The sequence below is a fragment of the Lynx canadensis genome, chromosome C2, assembly GCF_007474595.2.
Source record: "Lynx canadensis isolate LIC74 chromosome C2, mLynCan4.pri.v2, whole genome shotgun sequence".
Lineage (NCBI taxonomy): Eukaryota > Metazoa > Chordata > Mammalia > Carnivora > Felidae > Lynx > Lynx canadensis.
In genome coordinates, this window is record NC_044311.2 from 12,454,110 (window position 1) to 12,473,965 (window position 19,856).

The following is a 19,856-nucleotide window of genomic DNA, read 5'->3' on the forward strand; positions in this document are numbered from 1 at the left end:
TTTGAGTCAGGCTGGTGGTATTCTAACTGGTTTGGCAAGGTCTTCTCTATGTGTCTTAACAACTATCAGAAATAACGCATAACCACAAGAGTGCCTCCTGGAATGCCTTGATTTCATGCATCGTAATAAAATGAATCATATACGCTTAAGGAAAGGATTTAAAAAATGTAAAGCAAGCAGTACAAGCCCAAATGACGCTGCTACCATTGAGCAGTGCTGAATACGCAATTACATGCTGAACAATAGGTATTAACAAATCAGGCCGAATGCTCGTGAGAAAACGGTTCTCTAATTAAATAAAAGGAGAATCCGAGTTTCTTGTTGCAGGGATTGTTGGTGGGATTAAAGGATTGTTCTGGAGCCCAGTGCACAGAATGAGAGACCTGGCAGCCTGCCTCAGAGCTCTGCAGCCCCCACCTGCTGAGACGCCCCAAGCCCTGAGACCAACTTGGTTTCACTAAGTGGGAGGATTAAGACAGATCTTGACCATCGCTCCCCCTTTGGTGAGGCTTTCATCATCTGGGCCACTGCGTGGCACAGTCCGAGCACTATACAAGAGTGCTGGGCAGGGGTCTGGGGGTGGGGCAGGAGTCTGGTCCACAGGCTGGTGCCGAGCCGTGTGCCTTGGGGCAGGGCTGTCTGCCAAAGTAGTACCTTATTCGAATTCACTTAAGGATGTTCTAAATCCACAGGGCCTACCCATCTCTCATACTTGTTCTCTGGGGTTAGGGACTCCCCGGCTCTACACCAGGCCCAGCTTCACAGCTTCTCATACCCAGTGCTGGACCTTCTGAACTGATGACCTACATCATCCCTCGTAGCATGAGCCCAGCACCCATCACTGGTTATCTCCTGTCCTCAGCACCCTGCTTCTCCTGCTTTTGGAACCTATCAGACTGTGAAGGTTCTGCCTAGTCTCAGGGGCCCCCGGACACATTTCCAGTTGATTCTGTGTACTGACCCCATTTAGGCTGGATGTTAGGTTTCCTATAGGTACAGGGGAGTGCCATAATGTATACATTTAACATAAACCCCAACTCTTACAGATCAGCAAAGAAAAAGAAAAAGAAAATGAGGAAAACAGCTCATTTTTCACTTGTCATTTCACGGAATGAGTATAAGACCCAGGGTAAGCATACATCCCATAGTGAGAATATATTGTTTAACTGAGTATGATTCTGCTTTTCATTTTTTACATTTTTAAAGTTTATTTATTTTGAGGGAGAGAACGCACATGAAAGGGGAAGGGGCAGAGAGAAAGAGGGAGAAAGAATCTCAAGCAGGATCTGCGCTGAGCCGGACGCAAGGCTCAATCTCACGACCATGCTGAGATCATGACCCGAGAGGAAATCAAGAGTCGGACACTTAACCAACTGAAACACCCAGATGCCCCTAATTGTGCTTTTTAAAATAATATGCACATTTTTACATCACCCATCCCCTAAATGCAAGCCAATTGTCCACTCTGGAATTCAACTAAAGAATGATTTTTTTTTTTCAGTGCTGAGAATTAAAGGGCTGGGGATGGAAGGCATCTGTTGAATTTATACCATACTAGAAGATATGGGAAGTCTTGGATATTCTCTAATGTTATTTTGACTATCCATGATTTTTGCCTTATTGCTTAGAGCCTACCCTGCAGTATAAAATATGAATCTGTTGCAAATATTTTTAGGTTTTTACTTACGTATTCTCCCAAAGGCTCATATGAAAGCCTTGCCTCTGACGCTCTTGGCATGATGTGGGAAAGAATGATGCTTCTCCCATTCTCCAATCAGGGTCCTCCTGTTCCCAGTGGTTTGTGCGATAAAGCTTCACTCAGCAGGATGCAGAATGTGTATAGAATCCTTGTAAAACACCAGGAAATGTTTTCCTCAAAACGCTTTATTTGGGCTCAAGATTGTGGCCTTGTCTGAAATCCTGCAGCTGGAATGGGTCAGAAGCCTGGTGAGCTGGGACTGCAGTAAACCACAGAGGGGCAATTAAGACACAGAAGCAGAAAGACAAGAGTTGAGTCCAGCAGGCAAGCCATGCACAACAGTCAACTGAAAGAAAAATCGAGCTTAGCCTAAAGTACTCTGGACTCAAAAGACCAGCCATAGAAGATTAGAGCTGGATTAAGTTCAGTGAATCAAATTAACAATAAATTAAGTTTAATAATTGAGTACCTTCTGTATACCAAGCACTCGTCTAGCCTTCAAAAATTCATAGACAAGCAGCCTCATCCTACCTTGTCATTTTAGAAATAAGGACACTAAAGCCCAAGGTGGCCAAAACTTCTTCAGTTATACATGAGACACCAATGTATAATTGAAGGCAAAGGCTTTGTTTCCTAAAAAGATTTTGTTTTGGGGGACGTGGGTGGCTCCATCGTTTAAGCATCCGACTTCAGCCCAGGTCACGATCTCACAGTGTGTGAGTTCAAGCCCCATGTCAGCTCTGTGCGGACATCTTGGAGCCTGGAGCCTGCTTCGGATTCTGTGTCTCCCTCTCTCTCTCCCCCTCCCCCGCTCATGCTCTGTCTCTCTCTCTCTCTCTCTCTCTCTCTCAAAAATAAATAAACATTTTAAAAGCTTTTTGTTTTTTAAACAAAGATGTTGTTTTATTTCTACACGGAAACCTCTTTTTACATTTCTTCAGTTTGTTTTCATCCAGTGTTCTCTGTTACTACCATTTTTTTTTTTAAAGACTTCTTTACTGTTATTTTTTTAGAGCAGTTTTGGGTTCACAGCATAATGGGGAGGAAAGCATAGAGATTTCCTATCTACTCCCTCCCCACCCACAGGCACAGCCTCCTCTACCTCCCCCACCACAGTGGCACTTTTGTTATAATTGATGGGCCTCCATTGACACATCATTATCACCCAAAGTCCAGAGTTTACATGGAGATTCCCTCTTGGTGTTGTACATTTTATGGGTTTGGACAAATGTACAAGGGCATCTATCCACCATTATACTATCGTGCAAATTTTTTTCACTACCCTAAAATTCCTCTGTGCTCTGCCTATTCATTGCTCCCTCCTCCCTAACCCCTGGAAACCACTGATCTTCTCTCTCTCTCTCTTTCCCTCTTTTTAAGAGAGAGAAGGGGTGGGGAGAGGCAGAGAATGAGGGAGAGAGAATCCTAAGCAGGCTCCACGATGTCAGTGCAGAGACCAACTCAGGGTTCGATCTGATGACCGTGAGATCATGACCTGAGCCGAAACCCAGAGGCAGACGCTTAACCGACTGAGCCACTCGTGTGCTCCAACCACCGGTCTTTTTATTGTCTCTGGAGTTTTGCCTTTTCCAGAATGTCATGACTATAATTTTCTTTAAATTATGAAATAATAAGATAAGCTGCTTTCAGTGTATCCAAGTGACAGAATTCCTCCTCCAGTTCACACAGGAATACAGCTTTCGTGCATCTTTAGAGCAGAACTGAATAAATAATAATGTGCGTGTCGTGGCCAAAAATGGCAGAGTAATCACAGAGCATGTATGTGTGCTCTACCCCATGCTGCCTCATACCGAAGTACTTTTAAAAACACTGTTTCTTAGAGTCAGTATTGAGAACATTTTATCATATACACAGAGTGTGGTCAAGTGGCTGTTTCAAAGAGACCCCTGACCATGCCCAGTCAGTCCTATCAGAAAGGAAGAAGCCCAATGCTCTTAAAGCGCATAAATAAATCAAGCCCCAGCTTCATAGTCCAAGGTCCTCTAAGACTCCTGAGGAATATGCACATTTAGACAGATCGGAAGAACACGTGGTTGTCCCAAACTAGCTTCTGAGAGGCAGACTGTGCAGAGGAGGCCTCCCGGAGCCCAGGCCCTGCAGAGGCTTGGCTTGGGGGCACATACCCTGGGAGAGGCTTGCATGACTCCAGCCACTCATGCTCTCCAGCTGCCATGAGAGGTCAGGCTCGTCTCGGGAAGGGGAGCCAAGAATAGTCAGATGCTGTTCCACTGGGAGCCCAGGTCCCCAGAGAGGGCTATTCTGGGAGGGAATGCATAGTTTACAGCATCCAGGTCATGGGGGCTGGAGCGCTAGTTGGTCATACCCCCGGTGCCAGGGCGGGGGCTGCGTCCTGTGTGTGCAACTACCCTTAGCATCTCCCCCAGCATCTAGTCCACAATAGGCTTGCAGTGGATGCCTTCTGAGTAAATAAACGGCATTTTAGCTAATCCCCGAATACCAGATATCCTCTAAATGCTCAAAATCTTTCTTTGTCTGGAGTTCTTAATATAGTCAGCCACAGAGACTGCTTCTGTGTTCTAGCTGTCAGCAAAATTGGTCCTATTATTACTGTGGCTGTGTATCGTTTCACCTGGCACAGAGCTGGCACACTGTGGACCTTTAATTCAGCTCAGATAATAACTGCAGGCAGCAGTGTGCCTGCTAATGTGTACGGAAGGATGTGCTCAGGGCGGTGGCTTCTCCATGTGTGCGCTTTTTTTTTTTTTTTCCAAGTAGGATTTTTAAATTCAAAACATATGACTTGAATTAGAAACTTAATAAATAATAGTACTTCTCTTTCTTTCTCGGTCATCTGTGAGAATAATGCCCTGAGATTATTTTCTTCTGGAATAGTTACCGTATTGCTATTTGGGTTAAACCCATATAAGTTATTTTGTCCTTTTTGTAGGTGATTCAATAAATAGATCATGGGACATTAACCATGGAGAGCTCTTTGGATTGCACATGGGAGTGCAATTACATTCACAATTATGAGAACATAAGTAGGCGTGTGTAAATTGTAGTAGCTTTTACCATAATTTTTGAGCAATTACAGCCCTATCGCATTTTGCTGAGAATGTTGCATTTTGCTTCTTGATTCAGATACACTAAATGGGCTTCCTTAGACCAGAGATTGGCAAACCTTTTCTGAAAGGCCTGGTGGTAAATATTTTATGGTTTGCAGACCATGTGGTCTCTGTTGCTTGAGAGCAGACGTAGATAATCCATAATGAATGGCTGTGGCTGTGTTCCAATAAAACTTTATTTATGGTCACTGATATCGGGATTTCATATAATTTGCATGTGTCATGAAATATCATTCTTCCTTTGACTTTTTTTTTAACCATTTAAAAGCTGTCGGGGCGCCTGGATGGCTCAGTTGGTGAAGCGTCCGACTTCGGCTCAGGTCATGATCTCGCAGTCCGTGAGTTCAAGCCCCGCATCAGGCTCTGTGCTAACAGCTCAGAGCCTGGAGCCTGCTTCAGATTCTGTGTCTCCCTCTCTCTCTGGCCCTCCCCCGTTCATGCTCTGTCTCTCTCTGTCTCAAAAATAAATAAAATAAATAAATAAATAAAAGCTGTCAAGTCATTTTTAGCTCATGGACTATACACAAACAGATGGCAGGGCACATTGGGCCTATTGGCCATAGTTGGTTGACGCCCGCCTTAGACTCTCTCAACATCACTATCCAATGCCTCTCATTCACTCGCTTTTCCTCAGTGGCTGACTGATTCCATTCGGATCCGTCCATGGTGAGTTCTACCACCTGGGGCCAAGCACCTACTTGCACTGCCCTTGGCTACTACTGGAGAGCTAGCCTCACCAGTCACACACCTGGAACTCTTGTCTCCTCCTCCCATTTTTAGAATAGGGTTAAAAAACCTGCACTTCAGAGAATAAATCTGGCATGATAGAAGCCATGGAAGGGGCCAGATCATATAACTTAGAAACATAGAGAGGTTAACTTCCAATGGGACAAACTTGGACCAGTGGGACCCAGTAGGTGGGAAAGAGTCAATCCCTCTCTTTCTTCCACCTGTGATAACACAGTTTCTTATACAAATTGACCTGTGACATCTCACAGGGCTGAGGGTTTGCACCTGCCAAGGTCAGTGCTATGCCCAGCGACATGATACATCTCCTAGCAGCTGATTCCTGTGATTTCCTCTCTCACTTTCCTCTTTCTGTACTCTTGTTGCCCTAGGTTTGGACCTCTCAAATAAAGCATCAGCACTTAATCCTTGCCTCAGGCTCTAATCTCTAGGGAACACAGCTAAGACATTCTTAAGAATATATATAAACATTTACTAAAAGTTTCCCAGTCAAAAAGAAAAATGTCTACCAGTGTGTTCAAAATACATGGCAAGGATTGCAAATTAAGCAAGGGCCAGGTAGCTGACATAAATGCACTAGACAGTCAGGGGTGGTGGTAAACTGGAGACCCAAGTTTCATATAAAGAGGGGAAATAAAATTTGGCTTTGGTCATGACAATGCCACACAGGAAAGAGGGCTCAGTAGTCCCAGATCTTTCTATTTTTCAAGACTAACTGTCAGGCATTTTTGTGTGAATTTTCCTTATTTTTTATTTTATTGTTTTAAGTTAATTTATTTATTTTGAGAGAGGGGGAGGAGAGAATGTGAGAGAGGGAGGGGCAGAGAGAGAGAAAGAGAGGGAGAATCCCAAGCAGGCTCCTTGCTGTCAGCACAGAGCCTGATGCAGGGCTGGAACTCATGAGCCATGAGACCCTGACCTGAGCTGAAACCAAGAGTTGAGTATTAAACCGACTGAGCCACCCAGGTGCCCCATTTTTTCTTATTTTTAAATGTTGGAAACTGATTTTAAAACTATTAGTTCCAGGTAGGGTTAAGCATATCTGTCTGTGGGTTGGAACTGGTTTGGGTAACCTCTAGTGGAGAATCTAGGGAGGGAGATTGGAAGGATTATAAAATGTAGAAGCAGCCATCAAGGAGAATTGGGAGGGTGTCACTGAGTAAAAGGTGTGTCCCAGTAGGTGACTTTTTGCTTGTCAGCTCCCCAGACAAATGAACAAAGCGCCCAAGTATTCACATTTTGGGGCTCTGTCCTGTTTCTTAAGCCGTAAGGACTTGACCTCTGATTTTTGGAAAGAGCATGTACTACCAGTCCTGGGATGGTGTTTATGATATGGATTAAGACAGGAAATGACTGTTGACATCATCTCTTTTCAGCCTCACGCCCAGTGTTTGCCTCTTCTTGGTGACATCCCCAGAAAGGAGGAGCCTGACTTCCTTGAAGACCGCTGCTCAAAACCTCTCAAAACATTTTATTTCATGTTTACATTTTTTGGGATATCAATACTATATTCAGAATACACTTATTTCCTCTACCTTTAACTCTTTCACTTTATAATTCATCCCCAGGCAATTCATTTCAAATTTGCCCTATTCTATGTAGGAGCTCTTTATATTGAAAACAGTTATTCTGTCTCATAAAATCTCTCTTCTTTAGGTCGAAACCATTCAGCTTTTTCAGCTATTCTTCCCGAGGCACTATTTTAAGTCTTTTCACTATTTTGGTAATCTTCACTGAACATTTTCCTGATTGCCTGAATCTTTTAGGACCTAGAACCATAAATGGAATAAATATTATAGAAAGGACCTGATTAATATACAGTAAAATTAAATGATCAATTTCCACATACAGGATACTAAATCTTTATTAATTTAGTCTAACCCTACATTTGTTTTTCAGGCCTTCATGCTGCTGTTACCTGTTATACCCAATCGCACAGGAATTAATTGCTTGTATTGTTTTAAATTTGTACATTATTTAAGTTTTGCTTCAGACTAGCTCTGTTTTATATTTTGAGTCATATTTTTCCTCTGTTCTGCTTTCATCATCTGTTTTTATTTTATTTTATTTTGTTTTGTTTTATTTCATTTTATGTTATTTTATTTTAGTGTACTTATTTTGCAAGCTCCCTCAAAGACTTTTGGAAATGAAATGGAGTATAAACAAGTAATATATGAAACACTGTAGCCAATCATTCTTATTTCTCAAAGTTACAGAGAGCAATGTTATTTTCTTCAAGCCAGCCTGGATTAAAGGTTCACATTTCAGTATTCCTGTGGCAGCCTATCAATTCATATTTATTTACAGAAATGAGTCCCATGGAGATGTTTGCTAGTGAACATGTTGTTTTTCTAACTTTCTGTGTGTGTATATACACTCATATGTGTGTTTATAAATATATAGAGGTCTATACATATTAAATGAACATGCATTCCTTGCAACGTTATCTAATCCAGAATTCTCAAGGTTTTCAGCTGTCAGTTTCATTGCTTTAGAATAGAGTTTGTTGCCATCTGCTCCTGTCCCATTCTTCAACTCTGTAATTATGTTTTCATGAGTTAATTTTATCCGAAAGCTCAAGAGCTCCATTTTGCCTTATATCAAATCATCTGGTAAATAACCAGGTCAAGCCCAGCACCAAGAACACTGGTAAATTCTCTTCTGGAATTTAGATGGTGTCGGGCAGAGTCTGACCAGAGAAAAAGAACCACTAGGAGTGATATAGAATAAACTGTCTTGTTACAGAAATTTAACCATTCACAGTTATGGGAGGAGGTTAAGAGGTTTATGGGCAGCTGTTGTTTCTAACACTGCGGCCGGAGTCTGAAGCCAGCGAGGCGGGCAGTCAAGAAGGAAAGACAGACGTGAAGCAGGAGAGGGGGAAAAAAAGACAAACAAATGCAAGAGGATGAGTTGGAATCCCCAACGACAAACTGAAGGGCCCAGCAGCCTGTGTCTCGAGCCTCCAGCTTCAATGATGTGAACAACCCACCGGAGAAACCTGTGCTTCCTCGCGGTGCTAAGCACGCATTGGCTTCGGAGCTGGGAAGCTAAAAGGGGCTGTGTTTGGGGACCTGAAGGGCCCATGTGCCTGGCTTCTGCCCAAACCCACTTGTGTATGTGCTGACCTTCAGAGCTTTAAAAGGATATGGTTTATGCTTAATTTTCAAATGCCACTATATGTATTTCTTGTGGCCCATGCTAACATGGAATTATGCAATGGGAACAATCCTGATAAACACAGATCCTGCTCAGTTCAATTGACTCAGCATCAATGTGCCACATAGATTATCCACCCAAGCCCTTTTCTCCCTAGAGACAGTCTGAATTAAGAGTCTTAGAGCTCTGTCTTATTTATTTATTTTTTCCCCATCCTAAATCCTCGTCAGGTTCTTCTGGCCCAATTCCCAGCTGTGTCTTGGGGAGGACAGGCATGGTGGCTTCTTCCTGAGCACCGCAGTCCCAAGTTCAGAAAGAGATCATGTTGCGGAGGATGGGAGCAAGCCCTGGCGGGATCACAGCCGTTCCCAGATTGGGTTGTTTCTGCCCCCCTTGTGGTTGGGGCTGCCGCCTGGTTCTCATGGCGGTTCCCAAGTAAACAGCCCTTACTTCCTGGCTTTCTCTACTCAGGGTGGCAGGGGGATGTGTCCACCTCTGCAGCAGCCTTCCTGTGTTGACAACACTGTTTGTTCTTCCCGTCTCCCCAGGGAGAAGCTGCCTTATCTTTTCTGTGCAACATATTTGGGAAAAACACATTTTTCTCTCTTAAAGGAATTGATTATTGTTTCTTAAGACTAAAAAGAAAAGCCTTTCTGGATCCAAACACTGACTTAAAAAGATAACCTAAATTCCACTTACAGAGCAAGAGAAAAATTTGTACTAGTGGTGACTGGTGGTACATTTTGGATCATTCTGTGCACTTAAAATATACTGTGTGTGTGTGTGTGTGTGTGTGTGTGAGAGAGAGAGAGAGAGAGAGAGAGAGAGAAAATTTGAAATATTTTTCAAACACCAGACCTACAGTTTTTGGTTTAAATAAACTGGGAATTTGTAGGTGTTCGTTGAGGTGTTTGTAACGATAACCTTTGTGAGACAGAAGTTTAAAAAATATATTTAATATAAACATATGTTAAAATATGTACATTTGCAATTATAAGAAAATTCATCACTACCTTTGTGTTTCAACTTTTTTTTTTTTTCAGGTGGATTCCCATCTTTCATTTATTACAGAGAGCTACAGGAATTTCCTCTCCGCAATAGGATTCTATGTGCAGGACTATTGGTCTGTTTTCCTTCCTTGATGTTTTCTGTGAGGTTAATTAAGGCTACAGATTTGGGAAGAGGGTGGAGTTGCCTCTGTGTCTTTCATTGATTAGAATAATACATTGTTCCCTTCAAAACATTACATTGTCCAGTGAAGCTATGTGTACATTTTCACTTTTGAGACAAGTTTGCTGAACTACAATAAGTTACCTGCGTGTGTGTGTGTGTGTGTGTGTGTTCAGTGTCTTATTGTCCAAGAAAAAAAAATATTTTCTGGTCTCAATATTAATTAAATAGGCACAGTTAACATTATTTGCTGTGCTGAAAGCATTAGGCTCTATTTGGAATCAGAGATGAGTCCTCAAGAATTCCCTAAATTAGCTGGGGAGATGGTCAATGCGATTAACCACAGTACCAAGCAGAAAGAACTAAGTGATGCAAGTAGGGACAGAAACAATGCATTTTGGGAATTTAGAGAAACGAGGAATGATTTCTCTGATTTTAGGTGCTGGAGCTTTATTAAGGTCAAGGTGAATTGAGCTCAGCCTTGAAAATAAGTAGAAAGGAGATAGGAGATGGATAAACTGATTTAAAGGAACGCATAGCATTGGCTGGACCAAGACCTCTTGTTTCATTTTCTTATAGATATTTCTTCATCATCTTTTTCTTGTTTTGGAACATGTTGGAACACTGCTTAGGGGTGTTTTTTTAAGCCAAGCTATAGTTCAGAGCAAAGATTCAAGTAATGAGCAGCATGTAATATTGAGAGCTAACGAACATTGAGTACCTACTCTTTGCCAAGCACTTGGCACGGACTTTTTAACCCCTGCCATCAACCTGCAAGTGAGGCCATTTGAGGCTTTGATGGATCAGGTAACTTTCAAAAGACATGGTCAGCAGGTGATGGGACAAGGATTCAAATCCTGGCCGTCTAAATCTGGAGACTGAACTCTTCAATATGCTAAAATGCTGCCTTAACAGAGAACTTGATGGCCTACGATTCTAACGCAGGTGGATCTGAAATTTGCACTGGCCCAGCCTTGACTGCTCATTTTTGTCACCTAGCAGACTCATGTCCTGGGTGTGGCTGTGTACTAGAGTGAGTCACCTCTCTCCTTCCATGCTCCACATTATCCCTGGAGTCCTTTTCTCCCCCTCTTGCTACCATGCAGTAAGAACTTGATTCTTGTCCCAGCTCTTACCCTCAAAGCCACCTGCTTTTTTTTTTTCTGACTCACATTAGGAATCACTTGAGATTAATATCTCAGTGATTTTTATTTCAAGTTTTATTTTCCAGCTAATAGACATAGAATAGAAACATACAACTTCAACGAGCCAGAAATCCTCATCATAATAAACATTCTTTATGTTGTATCTGAGAATGATGTCTTCAGGATACACTGTAATCCCAGGAAGATCTTCTAAGATGTTTTTTCAAAATAACATAACCTGCCTTTATAAACCTGTGTTTTTTAAAGGGTTAAATGAAACTGGCCAAGGCCTTAATTATTAATGTCCTAGGACGTGACATTCCTTCATTTGATTTTATGCCCTGGATCCTGGGTACATTAAGAAAAAAGTATGAGACTAGCATAAAGCAATCTGATTCTGCTGCTCATCATTAAGCTAACATCTTCAAGATATGATCAGAACATAGGTCAGTCTTACTACAAACAAAGCCTGTGTTCCCCCCACTAAACTGTAAACATCTTACTTTGAGAGGACCACACACTGTACTTTTCAAAATTCCAGGCAGGAACAGGAGTTTCTTTTTCTGTTGAGAAAGACCTCTGTGGATGAGCCTCAGATGATCCAACTCCATGTAAACGTAAGGGACTGAGGCTTGAATACTCGTCTTTACAAAATAGCCCTGGCTCCATGGCCTAGACACCTGGCCATATATTTCACTTCCTTTGGCGTAAGCTGTCCATTTTTCTTGCAGGTGGAAAATTACTAGTATTAATACAGTCTTGGCCCAGTTAATGAGGTGTACTTGAGCCCTCCCAGTGGGAGCAGGGCCTAATTGCATTTGCAAGCAGCCACCTGCAGGCATAAATTGTCAGTTCAGAGCTGCACATGGTGCTTCCAATGCTGTTCAGTTGTCCCTATGGACACGCAGTTTGGTTCAGAATGCTGAATGTGTGTAGGGGTGTGTGTGAGCATTCGATTTGTATGTGCAAGAAGGGGCGTGTGGAGGAGTAGGCGAAGAACAGCAGAGAAAGGCAATTGTCTTTGATGTAGAATTTAACCTACTCAAAAAATCCAAGCCTTTTGAAAATACCTCTTTAAAAACATCACAAATGTTCGCTTCCACTGAGGAAGCGCTGATGACCACTCCAGGGACCATCTCTTCCTTAGAGAAGTTCGGAACCAGGTTATTTACCCAAGGATTGCCATTGACCCATACAGAACTGGACTTCTGGGGACTGGTCTAGGCCATGTGCCCGCTTGCTTAGTTTCTTGGGAAGTCTCTCAAAATGAAGCTCGTTTAGTAAATATAATGTGAGAATAAATAAAGGAAATGGTGAGATCTTTCCTTTATTTGGATATTTTCCTGTGCTCTACCATTTAAAAGGAATTTGCCCCAATTTAAAAAAAAAGCAAACCTGATTTTATTTTTATAGACTGGATTGTAATATTAACCAGAGATTTTAGTAGGAGTTTTGGTAAAACATCTTGGGAAAGATCAAAACTGGAATTAAGTTGAACAAGGGTAAAATCGTGGTGACTCAATCAGCTGAACATGTTAGAAGTGGTCTGTAACACTAGGATGGAAACTCATCTCCTGTCAGAATTGATGTCCTAGGGGCGCCTGGGTGGCGCAGTCGGCTAAGCGTCCGTCTTCAGCCAGGTCACGATCTTGCGGTCCGTGAGTTCGAGCCCCGCGTCGGGCTCTGGGCTGATGGCTCAGAGCCTGGAGCCTGTTTCCGATTCTGTGTCTCCCTCTCTCTCTGCCCCTCCCCCGTTCATGCTCTCTCTCTCTGTCCCAAAAATAAATAAACGTTGAAAAAAAATTTTTTTAAGAGAATTGATGTCCTAAATAATAAAAAAAAATATTGTCTGGCAATTCGAAATTGGCAGGAGAGGTCATTTATTACAATGCAGGAAAAAAGAGAGTGCCAATCTTTTCTACCTTTACCCTTGACTTCATCTCTTGGTCTATCTTTTAAAAACTTTTCTCTAACAGTTTCCTCCTCTTGCTTTCAGTAGCATGGGAGTCACGTGGAGCTGTGATGATGGCACTAAGAAAAATCCGGAGTTAAAAAAACTCACCTGGATCTAATGAACTACACTGCCACCTGCTAGGCTGTGACATTGGGAAAAATACTCAACCTCTCTGGTGTCGATTTCATCATGATAAACTGGGAATAATGGTCAATCTAATGTCATGAAGTTGTTGGGAGAATTCAGTGATTCGAATTATATGGGACAATTAGCTACTGTAACACCTGCCCCATTGAAACTGCTTAGTACGGGACAAGAATTACTGTTAGTACTTTCAAGAGACCAAATGAATATTTTCTTCCTTAATAAAATGGTAACCTCTAAGCTATCCAGAGGTTTTAGTCAGGGAAGAGATATGTGTTATGTCATTTGTAATTTTTTATCACAATATCATTACCTGTCTATTTAAGTATTCAGCATATAATATATATATGTATATGTATATGTATATGTATATGTATATGTATACTTATGTGCACCTGTATATGTATGTGTGTGTATTGTTATGGCTGCAATGCTTGTACCCCCCAACCCCAAATTCAATTCTTTGGGGAAATCCTAACCCCAAAGATGATGATATTTGTAGGCAAAGCCTGTTGGGTGATTAGGTCATGAGTGGGGAACCCTCACAAATGGGATTAGTGCTAAAGAGACCCCACAGAGTTCCCTAGCCTCTTGAATCTTCCAGGATACTACAAGAAGTCTACAACACAGAAGCTGGCTTTTTGACCTCCGACTTCCAGCCTCCAAAACTGTGAGCAATACAGTTGTTGTTTATAAGCTGCCCGGTCTGTGGTATTGTTATATACATCGCATATTTCTATAGCAGCCTGAATGGACTCACATATATGCATATGTGGATAGGTACTTAGGTAGCTAGCTAGCTAGCTAGTCAGACAGGTAGATAGATATCGATGTAACTAACACTCCAATCAAGATATGGAATATTGCCATCACCCCAAAATGTCCCTGTGTATTTCTTTCCAGTCTGCCATCCTCTCCTCTGGAGTCAAACCCTATTCTGACTTTTATCCCTGTGAACCAGTTTGTCTGTTCTTGAACTTCCATATAGATGGACTCATACAGAAAACACTTTTTGCTTTTGGCTTTTTTAGTTCTATGTAGTGTTTTTGAGATTCGTCCATGTTGTTGCAGGCATTAGTCATCTGGTTTTTTTCATTCCTGGACTATTCCATTGTGTGAATATAACACGTTGTCTCTTGTTCATGGGCATTTGCGTTATTTCCAGTGTTGTTTGTAATTTGAAGTGCTTCAGTTGAGATGGCATGGTATATATACTTTTGCATTAGATGACTTTATTCTACATCTTAGGATATGTCCCATTTTATAGGCATTTCCAAGCTTAAATGAATAGGGTATAAGAATCCATTAAACCTAGATTGTATGCTTCAGAATGGAACTTTAGATTCTAGAGGAAAGATAGATGATAGATAGATAGATAGATAGATAGATAGGCAGAGGTGTAGATAGATTCCAAAATAGCCCATTTACAGTTGTAGATTCCTAGGTTTTTTGTTTGCCTGACTCCTGCCAGTGAAATATTGTTGCATTTATCCTTAGGGGATCTTGCTGTCAGAGCACTTAGGACAGCGGGCTGACACTTTTTGAGTTTACTCATTAGTTTATAAACTGTTACACCTGTTTGATAATAAATGCTTATATGTGTGAAAGAATTGGTTCTTAGACTTGTTTCCATTTCAACCTGGTCATGATAGTTGGGAAAGAGGCCAATGGCCCTCCTGTGTCACCAACAATTGGAAGTTCCTGATACTGCCCCCCAAAAAGCATGATGGTTTTGAATGGCTTGATACAAAACAATATATTTTAGGAAATTTAACTGTAAAACAGAATCATTATAAAGCAAATGCCATTTTGTTTTTCATTGAACTCACCATCTTTCCAATGGCACCAGGTGAGGGTTTTTGTTTAGCAAGGGTTTAGAGTTTATACAAACTAATGCACCTTAGACATTAATTTCCCATTTCCAAGTCAAAAGAAGTTATGGTCAATGTGGACCAAGGGAGGCTCACATTTGGCTGATGCCCTTGTAGATATGATCTTTTAGGCCTCAGACTCCTCACCTACCACCGTGGTCCGTTTCTTCATTGCCTGCCAAGGACTGTCTTGGGGATTATTTTGATCCTACTATTATGTTTAGAACCATGCCTTTACACGGTTTTCTGGTTTTTGTCTGTCTGTTTGCTGGATATTTTGCTTGCTTATTTTTGTTTGTTTTCCCCTCCTTTTTTTTTTTTTTTGATATTTCAATACTAAATGGGACTGTTGGTTGAATTATATGCCTTTACCCATCTTATCATTACCTTTCCTTCAAATGAAAGTTTGTCATTCACATGCCCTTACTTCCTAATGATCTCATTCATGCAAAAAAAAAAAAAAAAAAAAACCCACACAAAAAAAACCTGAAACTTGGAATCTGAGGCACAGATTTTTCTGACTCAGTTTCCTGTGTTCTGAAAGAAACTCCTTTTTCCTAAGTGAGTTGTCATTCTTCCTTTGTTAAGACTTAAGTGGTGTTAAGGTAAATTCTCATGTTATCCTCTAATGCCAATTTGAGCCTTTAAAAATATTGGAAGCACTCCCACCAATGAATTATGTTCCCACAATTTCCTAGCATCATTCGTTGCTCTCATTTCACAGATGCAAACACAAAAACACATCCTTTTGCACATAACAATCATAAATACTTTCCCAAGGTCAAGAATATTTGTGTCAGGAAAGCCTTATTTTACCAAAGAACAGGATGTCCTGATAAATTCAATATTCTGAGAATTATCATATGTACCTATCAAGGTTCCTATTGTGAAACCTTCTACTCTCTTCGCTGAGAAAGGGGTAAACCCTTGGTCCGTCCTCACTACCTTCCAAGGGATCCAGGTTTTAACTCAAGGGTTCACAAATTATGAGAGACAAATATTTATATCACAAGGGAAAAGAAGGAAGCTTTGATGATTGAGCATTTTTAAGGTTATCCCGATATATTAATCCTGGTACTATTTTTGCTTTGACCCTAATTTTATTTTGTTTGGTTTTGAGGGTTTTTTTTTTTTTTTTTTGCTTTTGACTTTCATCTTGATGTTTATTTTTGTCAGCTCTAGAATTTCTGTTTTTCACTGTTGGCTGGACTCCTGTGCTAGTCAGTTTTTGGTTGCTTTTATTTTTGTTACTTCTTTTGGTGGTTGGCAAGGCATAACTCCTTACCTTCAGCCAAAAGCTGATCTGACCCAAAGGATTGATCACTGGAGTCTAGGTCACTTTGTTATCATATCTCATGCATTTACTTAAGAGTGCTCTTACTTTAGGGGCGCCTGGGTGGCTTAGTCAGTTAAGTGTCCGACTTCGGCTCAGGTCATGATCTCATGGTTCGTGGGTTCGAGCCCTGCGTCAGGCTCTGTGCTGACAGCTCAGAGCCTGGAGCCTGCTTCAGATTCTGTCTGCAGCCCTCTCTGCCACTCCCCTGCTTGTGCTCTCTCTGTCTCTCTGTTTGAAATAAAAATAAACATTAAAGGAATAATAAAACAAAAGAGTGCTCTTACTTTGTGAGAAGTTAATGGGTGTTTTGTAAACAAACAAACAAAAACAATGCCAGCTGTTTTTTGCTTTAATAATCTAAATATATATCAACTATGAGAAAAAGAGAGCACACATAAATAGCTGTTATTACTCACAATAATTTACCTTTCAAAATGATAAGAAAACCAGGAAATTGCAAGTAGGTAATGTGATTGTGACATTATTATTCAGACAAGATTGCCTGACAAAGTGTGGATTTTCCCTAATTTGGAATCAGGCTTGGATAACTGATCTGTCCCTCCCAAGAGTGACTTGTTAGTGACTCTTAGAAGACACTAGCATGGAAAGGTTGGACCCCAGGGACTTTGGAGTCAAACGTATTAGCCCAAGTTTTTCGTCCAGCTGTGATATCCTGAGCGTATTCCTTACATGTTTGAGATTTGGTTATTTCTCTTGTAAACGAGGATCCAAAATCCATCTCACAACATAGTTGTAAAGACCTAATAGCCTAATGTATACACACATGCATACAGCAGATAAAATGGAGTAACATTGGCGGCTCTGATTATCCTGATAATGATCATAAGGCAGAATTTATAGGAAAAAAAAAACATATCTGCTAAGAGGCTGAGAAATTTATAACTTGTAACTCACGTGAGTTAAATTTTATTTAGAACCTTTGTTGTGCAAACATTAAAGGGCAGAGGCAATCAAATCCAGTATGCAACTTTTACATGAGGCAGGTTATGATGACCCAAGGTTCCCATCTCACAGGATGAGGGTATCTGCATCCAGGACCACACAGGTGGAGACACAGAGAAGGGGCATTCTTGATTTGAGTGAGCATTGACAGCGTTTCCTTTCCGATCTCTCTGCACCCCTGTGCCAGGACACGTTCTTGCATTCGTGAAGACCTTCAGTCTAGGTCTAGGCACACTTTGCTGGTCTTTGATAAGCTCTCTCACTAAAATAGTGCTACATTCCTTTTCTGATCTATTTTGGGAAAGTACACCTCTCTACACTTACGTGCTTAATAGTTGGGAGACTCAAGATGGCAATTAGGTTTCTTATTGAATAATAAGAAAAAGTGCAGTGACTAAGGAGGGTGTGAGAAGGTTCTCACATCACATCCACTTAAGTGGGAAGGGAGTAGCATGGCTGATAAGTGATGGGTGGGTGAAGGGCTGGGCAGGGTTCAGGGTGATGGCTGAATGCAGAACATTTGTTGACACTGCTTTAGATCCTACACTACAGCCTGGGCCCTTTGCATGTCTGATAGTTATTTGCCTAAACCCTTTTCTTATGAAAGTGGGAGGCAGAATATGCACTATCATCTTTCATTTTGGGGGACTCCATCTTCCCTCTCAGCTTACCCCTTGTCAACCTTCTTTGTACTTCCAGATGCAAGCCAACTTCCAGAAGCCGATTCACTGAATGCCCAAGTCAAATGCATTCAGTGTGACCGATCCACAAAACTTCCATTTTCTAAAGCTATTTTTGATGGACTACTTTTCATTTTTGCCTTCGTAACGGTGGGCTAAGGCATCTTCAATACGTTTCTGCCCTGCTTTCTGCTGCTACTAGCTGGAGAATGAGAGAGACAGAGACAGAGACATGGAGATGGGAGACATAAGGAAGATATTTCACCTGGGTAATTATTGAATATGAAAATGGCTACGCATATATCATTATGCACGAGGAGATTATATTGGTAGGGATTCTTCACATACTCAAAAAAGATACACATTCTGGAATATTTTCTTGAATATCAGGAACGATTACCATTGTCCGCTTGTATGAGTGAGGATATATTCTTGAAAAATATATTCATAGGAATGCTTCATATTTGAGAATATAGTCTTATAATATGTCCCTCTTACCTCTGCAGTGTTTCTCTTCTGCCCCGTGGCTTCCTTTTCCCAGTTCTCATTCCTCCCCTGTTCCCTTGGGTTCTTCCTCTCTTTGCCCTTTGGCTCCAGCGAGAGCAGTGGTGACTGTGACAAAAACAAGTTAAGCATTCCTTAAAATGCTGTAACGAGGACAAAAACAAAACCCATGAGCCACGGCTAAATAGTTGAAAAGTCTAAGTAAATTCGATGTATCAGCCATTTGGCGAATTCTCTTTTCTACTAACTGGCTTTAGGCGAATTGTCCACTCAGCAAATGGACTTCTAGTGACTTCATCCAGATGCTGGGTTTTGTGAAAAGAGGTCACCTGGTGAACACACGGAGCTTGGAAGAGATCAGTTTTGGTTTTTTTTTTTAACATAAATTGCCGTGGGAACGTACAGTAAAATGTAGTTCTGTCTAAGCAATAGTGGCATGGCTCAGCTGATCCCCGGCCTGGATATGTAGGTGCTCTAGTCATGTCCAGCGCTGATGATTGAACATGACTTAGTATCTCTGTGTTCACTGGGAACCTCATCAATTTTATCGAATTCAGGAAATAAGGAGAATGAGCACGGCAAAGTTTCTGTGATGTATATAACCAAAACTACTTTAAAAATAATTGGCAACACGGGGCACCTGGGTGGCTTAGTTGGTTAGGTGTCCGACTCTTGTTTTCAGCTCAGGTCATGATCTCCTGGTTCATGGGATCAAACCCCAAGTCCAGCTCTCTGCCGACAGTGCTTGGGATTCTCTCTCTCCTCCCCCTGCCCCTCTACGGCTCACACTTGCACTCATACTCTCTCGATAAATAAATAAACTGTTTTAAAAAAATGGCAACAAAGATTACTAAAGTGCCTAATTACTTCATTTGGCATAATTTAAAACTACAAAGCTTCAAATGATTTTTGTTTGGTGGTCCTTGTTGAAATGCCCATGCTATAGCTCAACTTCAAAGAGTCATCATGGTAACTCTAGGAAGAAAACACTTTTATTATTCCCCGTTTGCAAGGGAAAACTGAACTCGGCGAATTTGATCTGATCACAATCTTTTTGCCAGTAAATAGGGATTCAGAATCTGAGCAAAGTAGCATTACTCAACCTAGACCAGCACTCTCCAATAAAAATAGAATACGAGCCACATATGTAATTTTACATTTAAAAAGTAAAAAGAGGGGCGCCTGGGTGGCTCAGTCGGTTAGGCGTCCGACTTCGGCTCAGGTCATGATCTCGCAGTTTGCGTGTTTGAGCCCCGCGTGGGGCTCTGTGCTGACAGCTGGGAGCCTGGGGCCTGCTACGGATTCTGTGTCTCCCTCTCTGCCCCTCCCCCACTTGTGCTCTGTCTCTCTCTATAAAAAATAAATAAAATATAAAAA